We start from the raw sequence: 18,378 nt of genomic DNA, 5'->3' as shown, positions 1-18,378 counted from the left end.
AACTAGACTAGACTAGACTATACTATGCTATTACTGTGCTAAACTTACTATAATAACACAAGGTTCTTTTTCATGTGTATTTTCTCTGACTGTAAGTGGCCCCACCTGGAGCGCTGCATCCATCTCTGGGGCCCCCAATAAAAGGACACAGACTTGCTGGAGTGAGTCCAGAGGAGGCCATAAAGACAGTCAGAGGCCATAAAGATAGTCAGAGGCCATCTGGGCTATCTGGCTGGGCCGTCTCTCCCATGAGGAAAAGCTGAGACTGTTGGATCTGTTCATCCTGGAAAACAGAAGGCTTCAAGGAGACCATAGGACATCTCCCAGTGTCTGAAGGGGCTACAAGGGATCTGGAGAGGGACTTCTTACAAGGGTATGCAGCAATAGGACAGCAGGGAATGGCTTCAAACTGAAAGAGGGTAGGTATGGATTAGATACTAGGAAAAATTTCTTTACTGAGAAGGTGGTGAGGCCATCCATGCAGCAGGCCCAGAGAAGCCATGGATGCCCACTGTCTGGAAGTGTTCAGGCCCAGGCTGGATGGTGTGGTGGTGTTCACAGAGGTCCCAGGAAGCGGGAAGAGAAAAGAATCTTGACTCCATGTTTCAGAAGGCTTACTATATTATATTAATATAATATATATTATATTAAAATTGTACTAAAAGAATAGAAGAAAGGATTTCATCAAAAGGCTTGTAAGGAAAGGAAAGGAATGGAATGATAATAAAATCTTGTGACTGACCAGAGAGTCCGAGCCAGCTGGACTGTGATTGGCCATTAATTAGAAACAACCACATGAGACCAATCACAGATGCACCTGTTGCATTCCACAGCAGCAGATAACCATTGTTTACATTTTGTTCCTGAGGCCTCTCGGCTTCTCAGGAGAAAAAATCCTAAGGAAAGGATTTTTCATAAAATGTGTCTGTGACAGGATGGGGCCCTGAGCAAGCTGGGCTGATGGAGGGTGTCCAGAACCATGGCAGCAGGGTAGAGACTGGATGATCTCTAGGTTCCCTTGCAATCCAGACCATTCTATCATTCTATGCAATCCAAACCATTCTGTTACTCTATGAAAGTTGTTATTAATTCCAAAGATTAAATCGCTGAGATACATAAGTGGATGAAGTGAGATGACGGGGACAAAACAGCAGATGGATCCTGTGAACATTTGTACTTAGTATTTGCAATGGTTTCTTTATTCCTCTTTTTGTTTGTGGGAAAGAGCAAGGTAGATAGGGAAGGTCTTTGTTATTGGACAAAAGCACCTGAAGGGGAGGGTGCACTGAATGTAGTGTGTAACAGTAGTAGTACTGTGCCAGTTGTGTATTACAGTTACAAGTGAAATAATATTAATTGTCTTCCTATGTGAAGTGACCACTTCTCACTGGAGCACCAGGGATTTTGTCACCTTGGTTGGAATGATGCAAAATTTTCATTTCACTTCTCTTTCTTTGACAGGTGCTATTTCCTTATAGCTTTTTGCTATTCCTTTTTTTGAGAAATAGTACAGGGTCAAATGTATTTCTAGATTTATAGGTTTCTGGTTGTAAAATAAGTATATGTAATGTAAATTTGCTTTAAGATCTTGCTCTTCTTTACTGAAACATATTTCTCATAAGTATGTTGGGAGTAGAAAAACACAGAAATAAACCACTTTCTAACAAGCAAAAGAAAACTGGCTCTTGGCCTTATTAATCCATACCTGTAACTTTTATAGGATATTTCTCTTTGGCTTGGAGCTGTAGCAGCCACTGTACATTGTACTGGCTCACAGCATGGATGTGTTCATTAGCTCCAGCATAGTTTGTTTGAGCTGTTAGGGAACAAGGAAACAAAAGCCAATCTGTTTGTTTGCTATTTCATATTTATGCGCTTTCTCCTTTTCAATGGCCTGCCTGACAGCCTGGCTGTGCATTGTCCCATGTCCTCTCATCAAGCCCATGGCCTCACTTCACCTATCATTCACTTCCATCATGTCAGCTGAGCCTTTGTGGATGTCCATTATTCACACACTATATTGTGTTATGATGAATTACCCTCCTGAGAGTTTTAGGACATCTTAATCCCAGTCTGACAGAACTCTCTGCGATAAATAATTGACAAGTCCCTATGCTAAATGCAAGTACATCAGAGGATGTGGATTTTTGACAGGTTTTGCTGAATAAAAAGAAATAAGAGAGTATGCCTTCAGCAGTTTTGAGCAGCTTCCATCTCTCATTTTAATTTTCATTGCTTTGCTACCAAGAGATTACATGCGGCAGGGGAGGGAGATTCATTATGATTTTTATCCTTAGTTGTTTTACTGATAAACAAAATATTTCATTAAAAAAAACAATAATGGGAAATTTATTATAATTTAATCTCACATTAAATCTGTCCTCTTTCTCCATCCATGCATGTTAAGAAAAGAGAACTTTGTTTCAGAAAACCCAGTAGCATTTAAATGTGCATTTCCAATGACAGCCACATGTGCCTGTGTGCTGCCTGGAATTTAAAGTGAGGCAAATTCCTGCTGCTCATCAAGCTGTGCAGGGGTGGAGCATAAAGCAGGTGATGGACTCTTTGCCTTCTTGTACTGACAGCCTTGGCCTGGCTGGAATTGCAGTGTGTAGGGACAGCTATACACTGACAACTTGCTGCCAGTTATTTTCTTGTGGAAAGGACTGGAAGGAGCAGAGTCAAAGCCTTATTCACTATGTCTGTCCTCTGCCAGGCAGCATTAGAGGGGTGATAAAATGCAGTCTTGGTGATATTTCCACCTTTCACACTTCACTGGAGCTTGTCAGGTGTTTTTTTACACTTGTTATAGCCCTGAGATGACTACTGAGACTTGACAAGAACCACAGGTCTGGCCCTGTGGGTCTCTGAGTTATAGGGCTGGTGGGTACCTCAGGGGATTGGGCTACAGCATTTTTTCCATTTGCTGTTTCTGGAAAAGAGAACTGCGTGCCTTGTGCTGCTGGAGATCCAGGAGTCATCCGTCAATAGCTGGCAATCTGAAAGTGAGCACATGCTTAGTCTAGAAAATTGCAGGATTTGGAAAACCTAAATAGGTAAAATATCAAAAATGTTTTGAGAGCAGATATAACATGAGAATTCATTTATTTCTTTTTTTTATTATATTTTTCTTTTTTCCCTCCAGTGTTCCAGTGTGGCAGGTAGCTGTAGGAGAAAAAAAAGGAATATGATTAAATGTATGTTCTGTAAGACAGTTACTTCAGATCATCCTTTGAAGTCAATTGGAATCAAATGCCATTTTTACTGCCAGAGTATATCCTTAAGCTATTCTCAGCCACACCTGAAAGGACTGAAAGTTTAGACACACCATGTTCTTCCTGTGGAAAATGGTAAAGAATGTCTCTTCTCATTTCATAGAAACTGGGTTGAATGGAAGTTCATATTTATTTCTGTCGCACATGCCAGAGGGAAGAAAGCTCTGATTTAGCTGTGTTACACTGAAGGGTGTGGAAGCATCCATGTGAAATGCATTCTATTGCTTCATCTGGCCAACACACAAAACAGCTTTCAGAGGCAGGTGACTTGCTGTCAGATCCATACTTTCCACTTTATTCTTCTCCTTTCTTCAATGCCTGTTTGGGCCAATAATTTCACTATGGATATAAGGAAGTATTTTTTTAATAAAATTTGTTGCCATTTTCAATAAAAACATCTCATTCAGCAAAATTACTTGTTCTAGATTAAAACAACAACAGCAAAATGAACAAGCAATAAACACCAAACAAAAACCAAAACCACAAACAAAAACTCCCACAAAGAATTGCTGAGAAAACTTCTGAGTCCCTTGGATTATAGTTGATATTTAATTGTGAATGTGTAAAATGCATCCAAAGTTTTTATATAGCATATATAATATTACTATATGAAAATAATTCTTTTGGTGTTTGCTAATAGTTATAAAACTGTGGGCACTCTTTTAAAGTATATTAAAATTTCTATTAAAATACTCTTGATACACATACTTGATAAGCAGGCACTTGTATTTCTGTTAAGCAAATTAGTGGAAATAAATGAAAGATAAAATTATTAAAGCTGATTTTTTTAAAGCTGGAGGCTAAGGTTTAATGTCATATTTCACATTATTATCACATTTTAGCTGAGGATATTGTCAAACCTTGCAGAAGAAGCAAATTCTCATCTTCTGAACTGTCAGACAGTGCTGTAATTAAGCTATGAAGGAACTCTTCTCCAAATAAAAACATGTTAGGTGGCTCTTCTCCCATTTGAGATCTAAGACTCCAATTGACAGCATAAAGCAGGGATGATGCCAGGTTCTGCATGATTTGGTTTTGTAGGTTAGACAATTGCAGGTGACAATTTCTGTGTGTATGAGAGAAAGAGTCAGAGAATAGTTTCAGTAATAAATGAGAATGGGTTCAAGAAGAGCTTTGTTTTCAGGATGATCTTAATTAGGAAGCCAAGTAAGAATAGTGATATTGGGAATAATGTAACTGATGCATCCCTTTATTTCTTTGAAATAGCAATCAGATTTATTTTATCAGAAACTGACTTATTTAAAAATATGGCTCATATTTCAGAAAGAGATTTTCATTACTAGATTAAGTAATAGATTAATAGATTACTTTTCATTAATAGATTTGAAAAATTGGAAAGTAGAAATAGAACTGGAAAGTTTTGAAACTGTGTACTATTTGCAGAACCCTATACGTGGTGCTGTGCAAAAATGTGAAAATATGTATCCTAATGTGCATTTGTAAATTGGTCTTTTGAAGGATCAAATGCTACTTTAAAATTACAGGCAAAACTAGCAAGAAAACCAATTGAGGATTATATGGTTCAGTCAGAATAACACAAGATCAGTAATGTTTCTGTGGTAACTATTTTAAATTTGAAACTAGATTATAGAAGTAATTGAAAATAATAATTAGGTGTTACTTACATTTATTATGTTCTCAGGAAGAGCTTTACCTGAAAATGGTTTAAGACCAAAAAGAGCTTCAGCTCTGAAGTTTTGAATAGCCATTGTAAGACCTATTTGGTACAAGAAGGAAGTATACAGTAGTTCAATTCATTAATTACAGGAGTTGACTTTTTATTTTTTGCCTTCTGCATGTCTGAGGCACACATGTCTGAGATCTGCTCATGGAATCCCTGCTGCATTAATGTTCCCTTTTCTGCTGCCCCCTCCAACCTTCCTTTTGACATCTGAGAAAAGTCTGACCTTACTGTTTTATTGTAAGGTGGCATTTAAGTCTTCACTTTATAATTAAAAGAGAGTGATTAATAATCATAATGAGATTTATTTCAATTTGCAGTTCTGGAAAGTTGCATTATATGGGTAAAGAATACATCATTTAGATTTTATTAATTAAATTGCAATTTCAGCAGAAGTGCAAAAATCACAAACCTTTACTGGTGACATAAAATCAAAGCAACAGTAGCCTAGGGCCCTCTTTGTAAGCATTTTTCACTGTACTAAAAAAAGCCTTACAGACACTCATTGTCTCTCCAAAACAAAGAAACCAAAAGGCAGCTCCAACACAAAAAAAATTATGATGCCTTTAAAAAAAAAAGAGGTTTAGAATGTGTTTGGATTTCCAGTTTTAGTTTTTAATTAGCTTGTATGTTTTATCACACTAAATTATTTAGAGGTTGTTTTATATTTTGTATCAATTTAGGTGGAGAAGGAATTAAATAGAGCATATATAATGAGATTTAAATAGCTGAGGAAAATCAATTCAGCTCAGTCGGTGCTATTAGCTAAGCTACACTTCAAGATGGGCTCTAATATTGTGTTTGAACACTTGTTCTTCAGGGATTCCTATTCTGTTCTGGTATCCAAAGGCTTTGGCTGCATAAGAAGTTGGCTTTGTGTTGTTACATGCCAATTCTGCAGTGATTGCTGTGGTGCCTGCACAGAAATGGGTCCCTGACTGGTAATGAGGCTGAGCACACGTGCTGTAGAAACAAATAATAGGTTTCTTTGTAGCACAGAATGGTTTTGTTAACATACACTAATAAGGAGTATTTCTAATATGCATAAAAGTACTTACTTTTTTGTAAGGCAATACTGGATTTCATAAAGCTGTTTAAGTACTGAATCTGGGTACTTTGGAGAGCTGTTGAGCTCTCAAACCCAGATACATTAGCATGCATATATTGCCTGAGATAGAAATGGCATTGTATACACATGAACACATATGGTTTATTGAGGCTTTGTGACAGACATTAAATCCTTGTATGTTGAGGGAGGATAGAGTTCTAAATGCAGAATATGAAATTATAGTTGGCAAGAGAGTGAAGATGAATGATAACAGTGCAAATGAGATGGCACTGAGATCTCCATGCACCCCTTCCTTCACTGGCAGTTGCTAGATGCTGTGGATTTACCCCTTAAAGACTAATTCAGTATTTTGCATAAAACATCAGTAAAATCATGCTATTTAAAAATCTCATCTATTTTTCTTGGACCTAAATTGGGCTGCTTTGTCTCAGGCAAGAGAGAAGACAGTTTTGCAAGGGGATAATGCAGAGCAAATAATTTTGATCATAATTATAAAGAGGAATAGTTCTGTAGGGGATCAATTTCTGGGGTCTCTTCTGTCACAGACCTCCTTAGGTCAGGCTCTTAAATGAAGTTTCAGTGAACACTGGATCTGGGCTCATCTCATCTGTTTAAGGTACTAAGAAATATTTACATCCCTAATTAAAACCATGGAGATTCTGCTTAGGCCAGATTTTTGGGAAGGAGTATGTTTGGACCAGAATTAAATTGTCTGTAGATACCACATAGCTCTAATAAATCCCACTGATTTTTGAAAGCTACCTGGATCTCTAGGACAAGAAAGTCATGACTGTCTTGTGCTGCAGCTTCTTAGATTAGCCTTTTATCCCCCTCAGAGATAACCTAGGAATTGCAGCAGTAACACACTTTGCTTGGGATTCACAGTATCATCTGAGCAGTGCTATTTCCATAACTTACAGACCCAAACAAGGAAAACAACTGACAAACATCAACAACAGCAAAACCCAAACACTCCTAGATCTGTTTAATAAGCTGCTACTGACTGAGAAGATTTTGGTGCAATGCTGTGGATTCCACTTAAAACAAATCTGACAACTTCATAGTTCAAAAATAAGGAAGAACAATATTTTTATGACATTTCCAAATGTGCTATACTTAGAAACTGCATATTTGAAAAACAAACATTTCAAGTATTTTTAGGATACGTAACCTCCTGTTCCAAAGTGGAGCATGTTTTCTGTCTGAGACTTTTGACTAGGTTTATAGTAAGAGAGGGAGGGTGATACTAAAACTTATATTGACAATTCAAGTGTATATTGAAGATTCAGCTGTTAGCCCACTGCAAATGCTACTGCTCAAGGAAAGCATAAACTGTTCTTTGTATGTAAAACCAAGCACATAAATATCAATCCAACACAAATTCCTTTCTGGTTGCACATGAAATACATGAGGTGATTACACAGAAGTCCTTCTACTGAAATAGGCTTGATTATTGTGCAACTTTATATCAACCTTGGAAAACATTTGTTTTAACAAGAATTTTTATTTATTTACATGCTGTGAAGTAAAATCCTCGTTTGGTATATTCACTGTTCTGGATTGACTGGGACTGTTGGGAGCCTTCTGCAAACATTGCAAGATATTGCCTAAAGTTGGAGGAAAGTTTTTCTTTAACTTCTGCTAAAAAAATCTTTTGAACTAGCTTTGCTTATACTTAACAAAAAAAAAAAATAGGCACAACTATATCTGGGAAACACTGGTACAAATCATAGAAGAGGAAAGGAGGTCTTTAAAAAGAGATTTTTATTCAACATTATAAGCTTATTTTCTCAAGTTTCTCATAAACGTCTCATCTTTTGTATTGTTCAAAGTGTAAAGGAATTTTAAATCCAGGTGAAGGTTGTTGGTTTTGGTTTATTGTTTGTTTTCCTTTTTTTTTTCTCTGTAAGTAAGGGATCAAAAAGTTTGCTAGAACTAGAATGAGCAGTTTAACCATTTTAAAAAACCATAGTAATAATGACTGCAGTCAACTCACCTTGGAATGCTCCATCACCCTAAACAGAAATATATATAAACCTATCTGGTAATAGTAGGCTAAAAACTATGCACAAAATTACCTGTGCAAGAAAATAACAAAAGACAATGACTAATGAATCAGGGTGTAAAAAGATATTTCTCTTGGAATATCATGATCTTTTGAAGGTAGGGATTCACTAAGATCAATTTAAGCAGTCTTCAAATTTCTTTACTTTAGAAATGGTGGTTTTTTGGTTCTGTTTTTCCTTTTTTTTGCCATTAATTTTCCTGTTTTACTTTTGAAATTTTTTATTGACTTTTTTGTCTCTTTCCTTTATGTTTTGCAGAGGCTAAAACCACAAGAATTAAAAATGGTGTGAAAGAATAAGCTATTTGATCAGTTGAATGGTTCAAAAGCTAAAAAACTCTAAACACCAAACCCCATTTTGCTACTGTAAAAAAACCCCATAATCTGTCTGGATTATACACTCTGTCTCAAAATGATACATCAAACTATTTATATTGTAAATATTTGTGAGTTTTTTTTTGTTTTTTCATTACTCAGTGTATATATTTTTATGTAAAGAAGCACTTGAAGGAAGATATTTGCACTCATACATTTGAGAAAATGACCATATGTTTTACAATGCATTTTGTACTTTATTATGTAAATACAATATAAGAATGTTTTCTACAAGATCAGCAGAACACGTAGTATAATTCAGTGCTGTGTTCTGCAGTTTATTGAGCATACAGTACCTGTAAAACTCAGTGCAGAGTGTGCAAGTAAATCTCCTTTCCACACCATTTTTACACTGCACAGAACATCAGTGACTTAGTTTCCAGTTGAATTCCTAATCAAAGCTGGGATCTTCCCAGCAGCTGAGTACTTATGTGAGCAACCTCTTTAGATTTTGTCAGATTCAGATACTTGACGGATTGAGATCCACAGCAGCTTTGCATTTAAGTAGCTTCTCTTTGAATTGTAGTTATTTAAAAAAGCCCATGAGCTGGCAGAAGTTGCCACTTTATTCTTTTTTACCTTTCTGGGCACTCCAGAGGTTGGCTGCCAGCTGTCCAGTGGAGAGTTTGTGTCAGAGCAGCAGTGGCTTTGCTGCTGCCAACCTCGTCTGAGTGAACAAAGATGCCATCATCACATATTGCCTGTGCCTGCTAATATTTCCAGTTCCAAATAGAATTTTTAACTTTTTAATTTTTTTTAAGTAAAAAGTCATATGCCATCAAGCTTATCCTATGATCTCAGTAAGCTTGTAATCTTAAGAAATCTGAAGTTTTGCTGGAATTTTTTTTTTCTTTGTGATGTTTTTCAGTTTTGGGGTTTTTTGGAGGTTTTGGGTTTTTTTTTTATATACTCCACACAGAATTAGCTGGGTTATATATCTGAGGGTATTTTTTTTCAGGTTTGGTTGTTGATGTTGTTGGTTTTGGGTTTTTTTGTTTGGTTTTTGTTTGAGTTTTTTGTTTGTTTGTTTTTTGTTTGTTTATTTGGGTTTTTGGGTGGGTTTTTGTTTTTGAGGTTTTTTTTTTTGTTTGTTTTGGGTTTTTTGTTTTTTTTTTTTTGAGTAAGAAGATGGGTAACACAGATAAAAATCAGTCCAAGATCTGTGGGTTGGAGAAAGGTGTTGCTAATTGTATTACTCGGCAAGTGACTAAGGATAGAAACACAAATTCTTGAAAATGCATTTTGCAGTTTTAATTTACTAAATAAAGTTGATTTTCCTTACTTTTCATCTCTTTAATCTAACACAACTGATCCATGTAACTGTTCAGCTGACAAGGAGTGTCCAGCTGTCTGGTTTTATAATCCAGGGCTCTAAGTAGTGGTGTTATCATGGGGCACCATGATAGAAGGAATTCCTGGTCCCACTTCTCACCTAGGTCACCAAGTTTCTGCCCTGTAACCATTCCTTACACCCTTTGTTCAACTTTGCCAAACCACCTGAGCACAGGATACAAGTGAAGAGTTCCCTGTATGGTTGAATTTAGATGTACTTGAATTTAATAAGGCTTTAACTTCAGGGTTTATATGCTTGAAACTTCTGTTGTATATGCAAGTGAATGTGTTTTACTGTCATTTTTGTCATTCACCATACTGATCAGTGGTGAGTCAAAGTCATTGATGGAACATGAAGCTGCATTTTTAGTCTCTATTAATGCAGTGCACTCATCAAAATCTATAGATTTGAAAGATATATTGAAATCTATAGTTGTTTTCATATAGAAGTGCAAGATTCTTTTTTTTCCTGGGCATTGAGTCACTTTTCAGCTCAGATAGTGGAGATTCAGCATTTCAGTGCTGCCAGTGACCTAAATGAGAGCACAAAGCATCTGACTTCTCAAATCTTAATGTTTCATGTGAAAGGAAGGTGCCCAGAAGAATCAGATTTTCCACTTACAAAACTTATCTGTTTTGCTGTATTCCTTGAGAATATAGCCCAAAAGCAACTCCATGAAATCCTACAAGAGCATCCTGCAGTGGTTAAAAAAAACCTCTAAACCTTTAGCAGTGTGCCAGTCCCTTAAGTATCACCTCAGGTGTCTTAATTTAAGATTCAGACTGATTTCTGAAAATCATCTCTGCTATCTAACGTGCCAGTTTAACACAAATGTGGAAGAAATTCTTTCTGGGCAGAGCTTTTAAGTGCAGCTCAGATCAGGTGCAGTTATCTGCATCATCCTGAGTTAGGGGCATCAAACATCCAGTCCAGCAAAGTACTGCCAGGTTTTCCTTTACTTTTACTGTGACATTCCTGATGTGTGTTTAGTTTATCTTTTGGGTTAGCTGCTTCTTATTTCTTTCTGGCATTCACAGTTTGATTCTGGTGATGATTTTCAGGAAGTAGCTGTAATTGGAGTAAAAGAAAACACACTTTTTGCAGGGTGCTAAGTTTATTGGCATGGTTCAGTATATTACCTCTATAGAAAAGATTGAAAAATAAAATAAAATAACACCCGATGGAAAGTGACATGAGGAAGATACTTAGACAGTTTTGAGATGGGATAATGCTTCTTGTTTTTGTTCTTTGAGCTAGAAGGTGGCAATTAGATTTTCATACAGAGAAAAGTGTGAGACATCCTAATTAAACACCTTTTGCTGGAAGTCATCATACATAAACACAAACCTCTTGTAGTAGTTATCAAATGTGTCACCTGTGAGGGTAATACTAAAAACAATCTTAATTGTTTGTTTGTTTGTTTGTTTGTTTGTTTTGTAAAAAATGGAAGAAAATTACTGTTAGAATGTCAATTCAGATCTGTACATTAGTCATTAAGGCAACCAGTGAAATACATTTCTTAAGCATAGCTATAGATCATGTACATAATCATAGAAAAAGGAGGAAAATAACTGAAAGGAAAATACAGTGGGTTCACCCAGAGGATAAATCTTATGAACTATGGTGCTATTAAGCACCTAACAGTGTTTTGTGTGACTTTGGTCACACTTTTTGGTTATGTCACCCTTCTGCTTTACTTTCCTTTACGTGTTAAATGCAATTAGCAATATTTACTTCACAATGGATGGGAGAAGTTATTAAATATTTCTGACAATATGCATTAATTTTACAGCTGGAGGTTTTACAATGAAAAATAGTATTTTTTCCCATATAAGTCCATTTTAAAAGTCTTACTGTGCAGAAATATGATTAATGGTTAATGGTATACCTTTAACAGGTTGTATTTTCTGCATAATCACAAGAATGCTCTGAAAGAGACTGTTCTGCCTGGAACAAAGAGGTCATAAATTGTCCAGTATATGACATGTGCATGACAAAAGATGCCGAAGAGAAATCACAACCAACACAATGCATGGAAATGCAAAATATACCATTTTCAGCATTCTCACCTTACATTTTTGTCTACTTTTAATATTAAGGTGTTTTTACATTACAGTCTGGAAGAATGAGGGGTAAGAAGACGTGAATCCCATTTAGTCCTTTATAGAAAAAGTTAAGGTAACAAAGAATCTTAATTGCTTTTAAAAACTTGACATGGCTACAGTTGAACATTAAAACTTGAGCCTGTCCAGTAGAGAGAGAATGTTGGGTGTGCAACACTTATTTTAAAACATATTTGGGAAAGTTTAGAAGCAGCTTGTTATTACACTCCATATGATAAGAAGGAAATGCAGAGGCTTTGGGTGTCCTGTTACCCCAGCTCAAAGCCAGGCATAACCAGGGCTGTGTTCCCAGCATTGCTGGCACGGGGTCACTGGGAAAATAAAAATCACTCTTACACTTTGCTGGGGGAAGGTCATTTCCCTTTGTACTCAGTTTTCTCCAGGACTCACAGTTAAACTCTTTCTATTTTTTTTGACTAGAATTACTTCCATTAGGGAAATTTTGCCTGAAAATAGCACGCAGGATTGATGTATCCTTTGTTTCTGCTGTTGCCAACAGTAACATGTTTCCTTGGCTCTCACCCCCTGACTGCTGATAAGATCAAGTTGATTATTCAGCAGCTATAGCCCACCACCTGCTCTATTTTTTTTTTTGTCCCTGACATGCAAAGCTGTTGAGACACTATCTTGCCTTGTTAAAGCTACATTTGGTATTCAGCTGTAGTTTTAAGCAAATATGTATATATGTTTAAGAAGTGGATTCATTTTTGAACAGACTTGTAATAAGTCAAATTCATTCGTTTTTATACATTGGAGTGCTGAGGTGAACATGCTGATTTTTTTTCTAAAATTCACAATTTGGTTCTACTATTCATGCTCTTCATTTCATTATTAATACAGTTGCATTGTTCATAGACCCATTTCTGGAAATGCTGCTGCAGACTTCAGCGCTGTCTTGATTTTATTATAAATCATTAACTACTTGGGAATTTATCATTATAGTGTAGGTTATAAATGTGTCTTAATGAAATAAAACATTTCTGTTGTGTTCTGCAGAGGAATAGATGATAAATGAGCTCTGGTCACTCCTGTTATTTCTGGAAATTCTGGATTTTTCTCTTCTTTCTATAAATACTCATCAAACTCTGAGACCTTAATTTTGGTGACATGGCCAAAAGAGGTATTTGCTTATCAGTTCAGCAGAGATTTTAAATCTCCAGCTTTATGATCTTCTTTTGGGATTACAACAGCATTACATCTAAACATCTTTTGTAGCACACAAAGTGTGAGTAAATCTAGAGCTCACTACACTTCTCTATATTTAGTGTTCCCTACCTAGCTGAACTCCACTTTTCTAATTTTAGCAGAAGCTATCATTTTAAACAAAAATACTCCAGGGTTTTGAAGATTCAGTATATATTTGATATTGTTATTGAGTTCCATTGACAGTAAAATGATATTATTTGATATATTGTTACTAAATTCACATGAAGCTTTAGCATTTGGTGAAAAAAAATTTTCTGTTTGATTATATGATGAGACAAACTGCAACTGCTCTTGCATCTCCTATTTAATGAAAGGTAAATGACTTTGGTGTTTATCTTGCATAAGCGATGCCAGTCTGTATCAATGATTTCTTCTCCTTATGCTTTGTAAGGAGGTATTTAATTCATGTGTTTGTTTTTTTTTTTCTTCTTTACCCTTTAAAATAAGGGAGTTGCATGTACATATTTCAGTTACGTCTGTTCCTATTTGTATATTGGTCAGATTTCAGTGAATCCGCTAACATGTATAAATTGATACATTATACTTTGTGGGGTTTTTTTTAATGATTGTTTTATGTGCATAATTACTGAGGAGGTATTAAAGGAGTTGTAAAGCAACCTGAACTGCGTCAAGTTAATTTTTTTCAAGTCAGAGGTAAATTGCCTTTATGACATTTTAGAACACTTTTTTTGAAGTGAGTTAATTTTGATATTTCTAAAAAACTTTTATATAGTTATGATTTCTCCTTGAGCTGATTGAAAGCATGGGAAAAAAACAGAGTAACAAATCATTCCTACTCAATATCCATGTCATTTTCTAATCATGCCTGTGATGCTACTAGCTCAGCTGTGAAGCTTAAAAGAGTTTCCCAAGGCAGGCAGTGAGCTGGAGCTGGTGGTGTGCAATTTGAGATTTGTTGGAGCAGTTGGCAATTTCAGTCTAATGGTTTCAGTGTGCATCCTTCACTTTGAGCCTGTTTAAAAATATAACACTAATGTGCCTTACGTTTAAGCCATATGAATTATTAGAGTGAAAATGTAATAAGCTCTAAGGGGTTTAAGCCTCTGCAAATGAGACAGGTGAATGATATCTTAAAAGAAGTGGTCTTCTGCTATTTTTATACACCACTCTAGTGAAATTTCACTGCTAGATGTCAAGATGCATTTGACAGACTATCTTACTCTTCTAATAGTTTTTCTTCATGCCTTTATCTACAGTTGTCTCTATCATACTCCCTTGTCTACTGAAAAATTTCTGGCAGTATCAAACTGTCACAACATTTCCCAGCTTCTCAAATCTCCTGATTGCACACGTCCTAGAAATATACTCCAGCTTGGAAACTGAACTTCCTTCCTCCTTCCCTCTCCCTGTAAATGTGGAAATTCTGCTTCTCTACCTTCTGATGTGAATCTACTACACTCCTTTTTGCTGTTTAATGATAGTTGAATATAATAAATTTGTACACCCCTGCTGCACCATATTTAGTGTGTAAGGTATTTCACATAATATTTCATGCCTCATGGACAGAACTCAGTACTCCAGTCAGAGAAGACAATTCTATGCTCCCTACATTCTTCATTGTGGCTGTATTTGATCTGTTCTCTGGTATTCAGGTACTCCTCTAGCGATGCCTTTAGACCTGTGGTTCATTTTTCCCTTTGACTGCTCATGTAAGGTTTTTTTTCATCAGGTACCAATGGTCTTGCTAGTTCTAGTAAGGATTATGGACATTAGATACAAAGTTGAGGTGACACCAGTTAGTTTTCAGACAGCTACAAACTAATACTTGACATTATCCCCTGCAACTTCTGCAGGCTGTGCACTCACCTAAGTGCATATCAAGCTATACCACTTTTCCAGAAATTTAAATATATGTAGTTTAGCTTATTTATTTATTTATTTACTTATTATTTATTTAGTTATTTAGTTATTTTTTGTCCATGGATGACTTTCAGTAGTGTATATAGCTCCAGCTCTTCTGTGATTTGTTTTCAAGACAGAAACAAGAAGTGACAATATCTGTACATTTGACTAGTTCTGAAGGATTTTAGATACTTTCTAAAACTTTAATGAAAACCCTAATACATTATATTTGAAAGACTCTTCATCTCTCTTTTAGGCCTTGAAGTACTGCTACTATGCCACTTTTTCCTTCTCTATTTGTCAATTTGATAGGAACTTATATAAGAGAAGAGGTATTTCTAGTTCATGTTTTAGGGAAGGGCTGCTTTTATGTAATGGAGAAGTGTCACTGTGACAAATATTCTTTGGGCTCTATCCTTTCTTACTTTCCTTACATGACACTTTTGTCAGTGACAGGTGATTGCACGTGACACTTTAGGCATCAAAAGCATGTGTGGGATGCATTTATTTTGGGCATCCCAATTTCAGTTTTTCCTGTTGAAATAAATGTGATTAGTTATGTCAGAAAGTGTTAACTTTACCTACAATATTGTAATCTCGAGTACTCTAGTTCAGATTTTATTTCCCATTGATTTCTGATCTTATTTCAACCAGTAGCTTGATTTTCTTAGGAACAAGACCATGAGTAAAAATTCTCTGTAGAGAATCAGCCTTATTGTTCCTTCTTTCATCGAAGTAAACAAGGAATAAAGGTTGTCTTGAATGACAAAGAATGATTTTCATTATAGCAATTAACAGATACTGAAAACCTTTTAAGCTCTGTCTTCTAAATATGTGGAAGGTGATGATAATTTTTTTTCCATGAAGTTACTTTGTAACCAACATGACAGCCTTTCTTTGGATATGAGGTCTTTCTGTTAGAAAAGCTGATTAAGAAGGTCTGAAATAGAGTTATTTTTCATATGAATAAAGCAGAAATGTCTTGAAATGCATTAGAAAAGCAGACAAACTGTGGAAAATAATTTTCTGCTAACTTTTTAATTGAAGTTGAATTTTGTAATCTACAGCTAAATTAGAAAAAAATAAATGTAGCATATTAGGTTGCTGTTAATTGTTTATAAAGTGGAAGACAAGGACTGAGGTGTTACTTTGAACAGTTGTCCAGAGTTGTTAACATTAGCTTTTCAAAAAATTTTCCAAATTCCCAATTGTTTTAAAATACATAGACATTTAGGCCAGTAATTTTATATGAAGACTGCTTTTTGTAAGTATTACAGTGCCAGCAGACCCCTGGTATACCCTTTTTCCATATGGATATAACTCAACTACTGCCTTAGATGACAAAAGTGAAACTGTCCCCAGAGAGTAGCTGAGGAGTACAACATACACATTCTGTATGGAATCTAGAGACCAATATAAACACAGTCATTCTGTGACCTTATGTGCTTCAGATATCCTCATTAACAGAGCACAGATCACATTACCATCATGTGGCACAGCAGATGTCAGAGTAAAGAGAAGCTGTGACTTTGCAGTCTAAATACCTAAAATATAACCAAGATGCAGATCAGCAAAAAAAAAAAAAAAAAAAAAAACCAAAACCAAACCAAACCAAACCAAACAAAAAAAAAAAAAAAAAACCAAAAACCCCAAAAATATATTAAAAAAATATTTGGTCACTATATTAAAAAAATGTTCTTAAAAATATGTTTAAAGTTCTAGTTACCCTTCTGCTGAAGGTTATGAAGATGCTGCAGAAGATTATGGCCTTTTATATAATGGAATACAGCAAAGCTTAGGAAAAAAGTCCTTATTTGACATAGGGAAATATGAATTATCATGGGAAATTTTGTGCTTCAGTGTTAGTGATCACAATATTTTTAAAAACAAACAAATTTACTTGAGAGAGGAAACTTGTTACAATTTAAATCAGCAAAATTGGGTATGTCTTTGGTTCAGTCTACCACACTATTTTATGGCTGGGACTGTCTTATCCAAACTGACGTGCCTCAGCTTCATCAAATCTAGATCAGCTTTTGTGGTGATAATTATTATCAGTGCCCATTTGTTAGAAAGATCATATAGGAAATATCTTTATAAATAACATGTAAAAGGGTAGTCAGCCTCTCCTAACTCCTCCTGTGTCCCACTGGAAGTATGGAAATAAGACAAAAGAAAATAAATCCAGATGTATTTATGTGAGGGTTATAGTCTGGCTATCTTTAGCACATCTATGCTCACTTTTGCATTACTGACCTTCCAGTTTACAGTTGTTTGCTGAGCTCTCACTCTGTGTGACAACCTGGGTGGTCTTTTTATACAATCAGTACAATTATTGAATAGGGTAACTCATGGGTATTTGGATAATTCATTACCAAGAATTCCTGTGAAAATATAACATATGCTATGCATGTAAAGAAACAGAATCAAGGTAGAAGAGACTAGATCTAATTTGTTTTAATATAGAATGTAACAGCTTACTGAGCTGAGACTGTAATCCTTTGGACTTTGTCAGTCTGTATTAAACCTGTAATGAAATAGCACTATCAGTCTTGAGACTTCAGACACCAATATATGAGTCTTACAGAATCTCTTCCTCATCTTGTAATTCATATCCAATTCATAATCAACTACGGAAGAAAAATATTTGTGTTTCAGACACATATATGAAAACTATGTATTAAACCACTTTTACACATACTTCCTGTGGCTTTTGTGCTGTTCATGCAAGAACAGGTTTGAATATTTGGATAATATTTTACAATCAGGACTTGAAGGTCATTCTGTATTCTATGTTGTTCCTTTTAAGCTTGATGTTGACATATTTTTCCATGGTACTTATTTTCTTAAAATAACCCAAAAACCCCTTAGATTTTGTGTTTTAATAAGTTTGTGAGGTTACTGATATCTATTAATTCTTAAGATTACACATTTTATAATAACTTAATATATCAAGAACTAGTTGAATATTATTTTCAAATAAAACACTTAAAGGAGAATGGGAAGCACAAAAGAAAATTACTTCATTGTACTGAATATGAATTTAATTGAGCCATTTGCTGACAGAATCTTGTGCTGGCAGGGAGGAGATAAAAATATGACATACATGTAAGAAAAATGAAAGCTGGAAGATGAATAGGCCTGCTAGGGAGTTGATCTTTACAGATCAGATAAAGATTCTTGCTGTCTGTGCTGCATCAAAGGCTGCCTTTCAGGGATCGTAGCGTGAACTTGGAAACTGGGGACAAGGCCTTTGAAAATAGAGGGTTTTGAGATTGACAAGCAGCTGGGTTTTGGATGTTTTTTGGTTGTTTTCCTTTTCTGTTATTTGTATGTGTGTTTGTATGTGTATAGTCTTTTATCATCC

General features: G+C 35.5%; 1 protein-coding gene across 7 annotated transcripts in view; it reads left to right on the top strand.

The window, feature by feature from the left end:
• CACNA2D1 (calcium voltage-gated channel auxiliary subunit alpha2delta 1) overlaps nt 1-18,378 on the top strand; it is a 368,348-nt gene that overhangs the window by 152,361 nt on the left and 197,609 nt on the right. The window lies entirely within an intron of this gene.

Source organism: Camarhynchus parvulus, chromosome 1A (assembly GCF_901933205.1).
Source record: "Camarhynchus parvulus chromosome 1A, STF_HiC, whole genome shotgun sequence".
NCBI classification, from domain to species: domain Eukaryota; kingdom Metazoa; phylum Chordata; class Aves; order Passeriformes; family Thraupidae; genus Camarhynchus; species Camarhynchus parvulus.
This window is presented reverse-complemented; position numbering and strand designations above follow the sequence as displayed.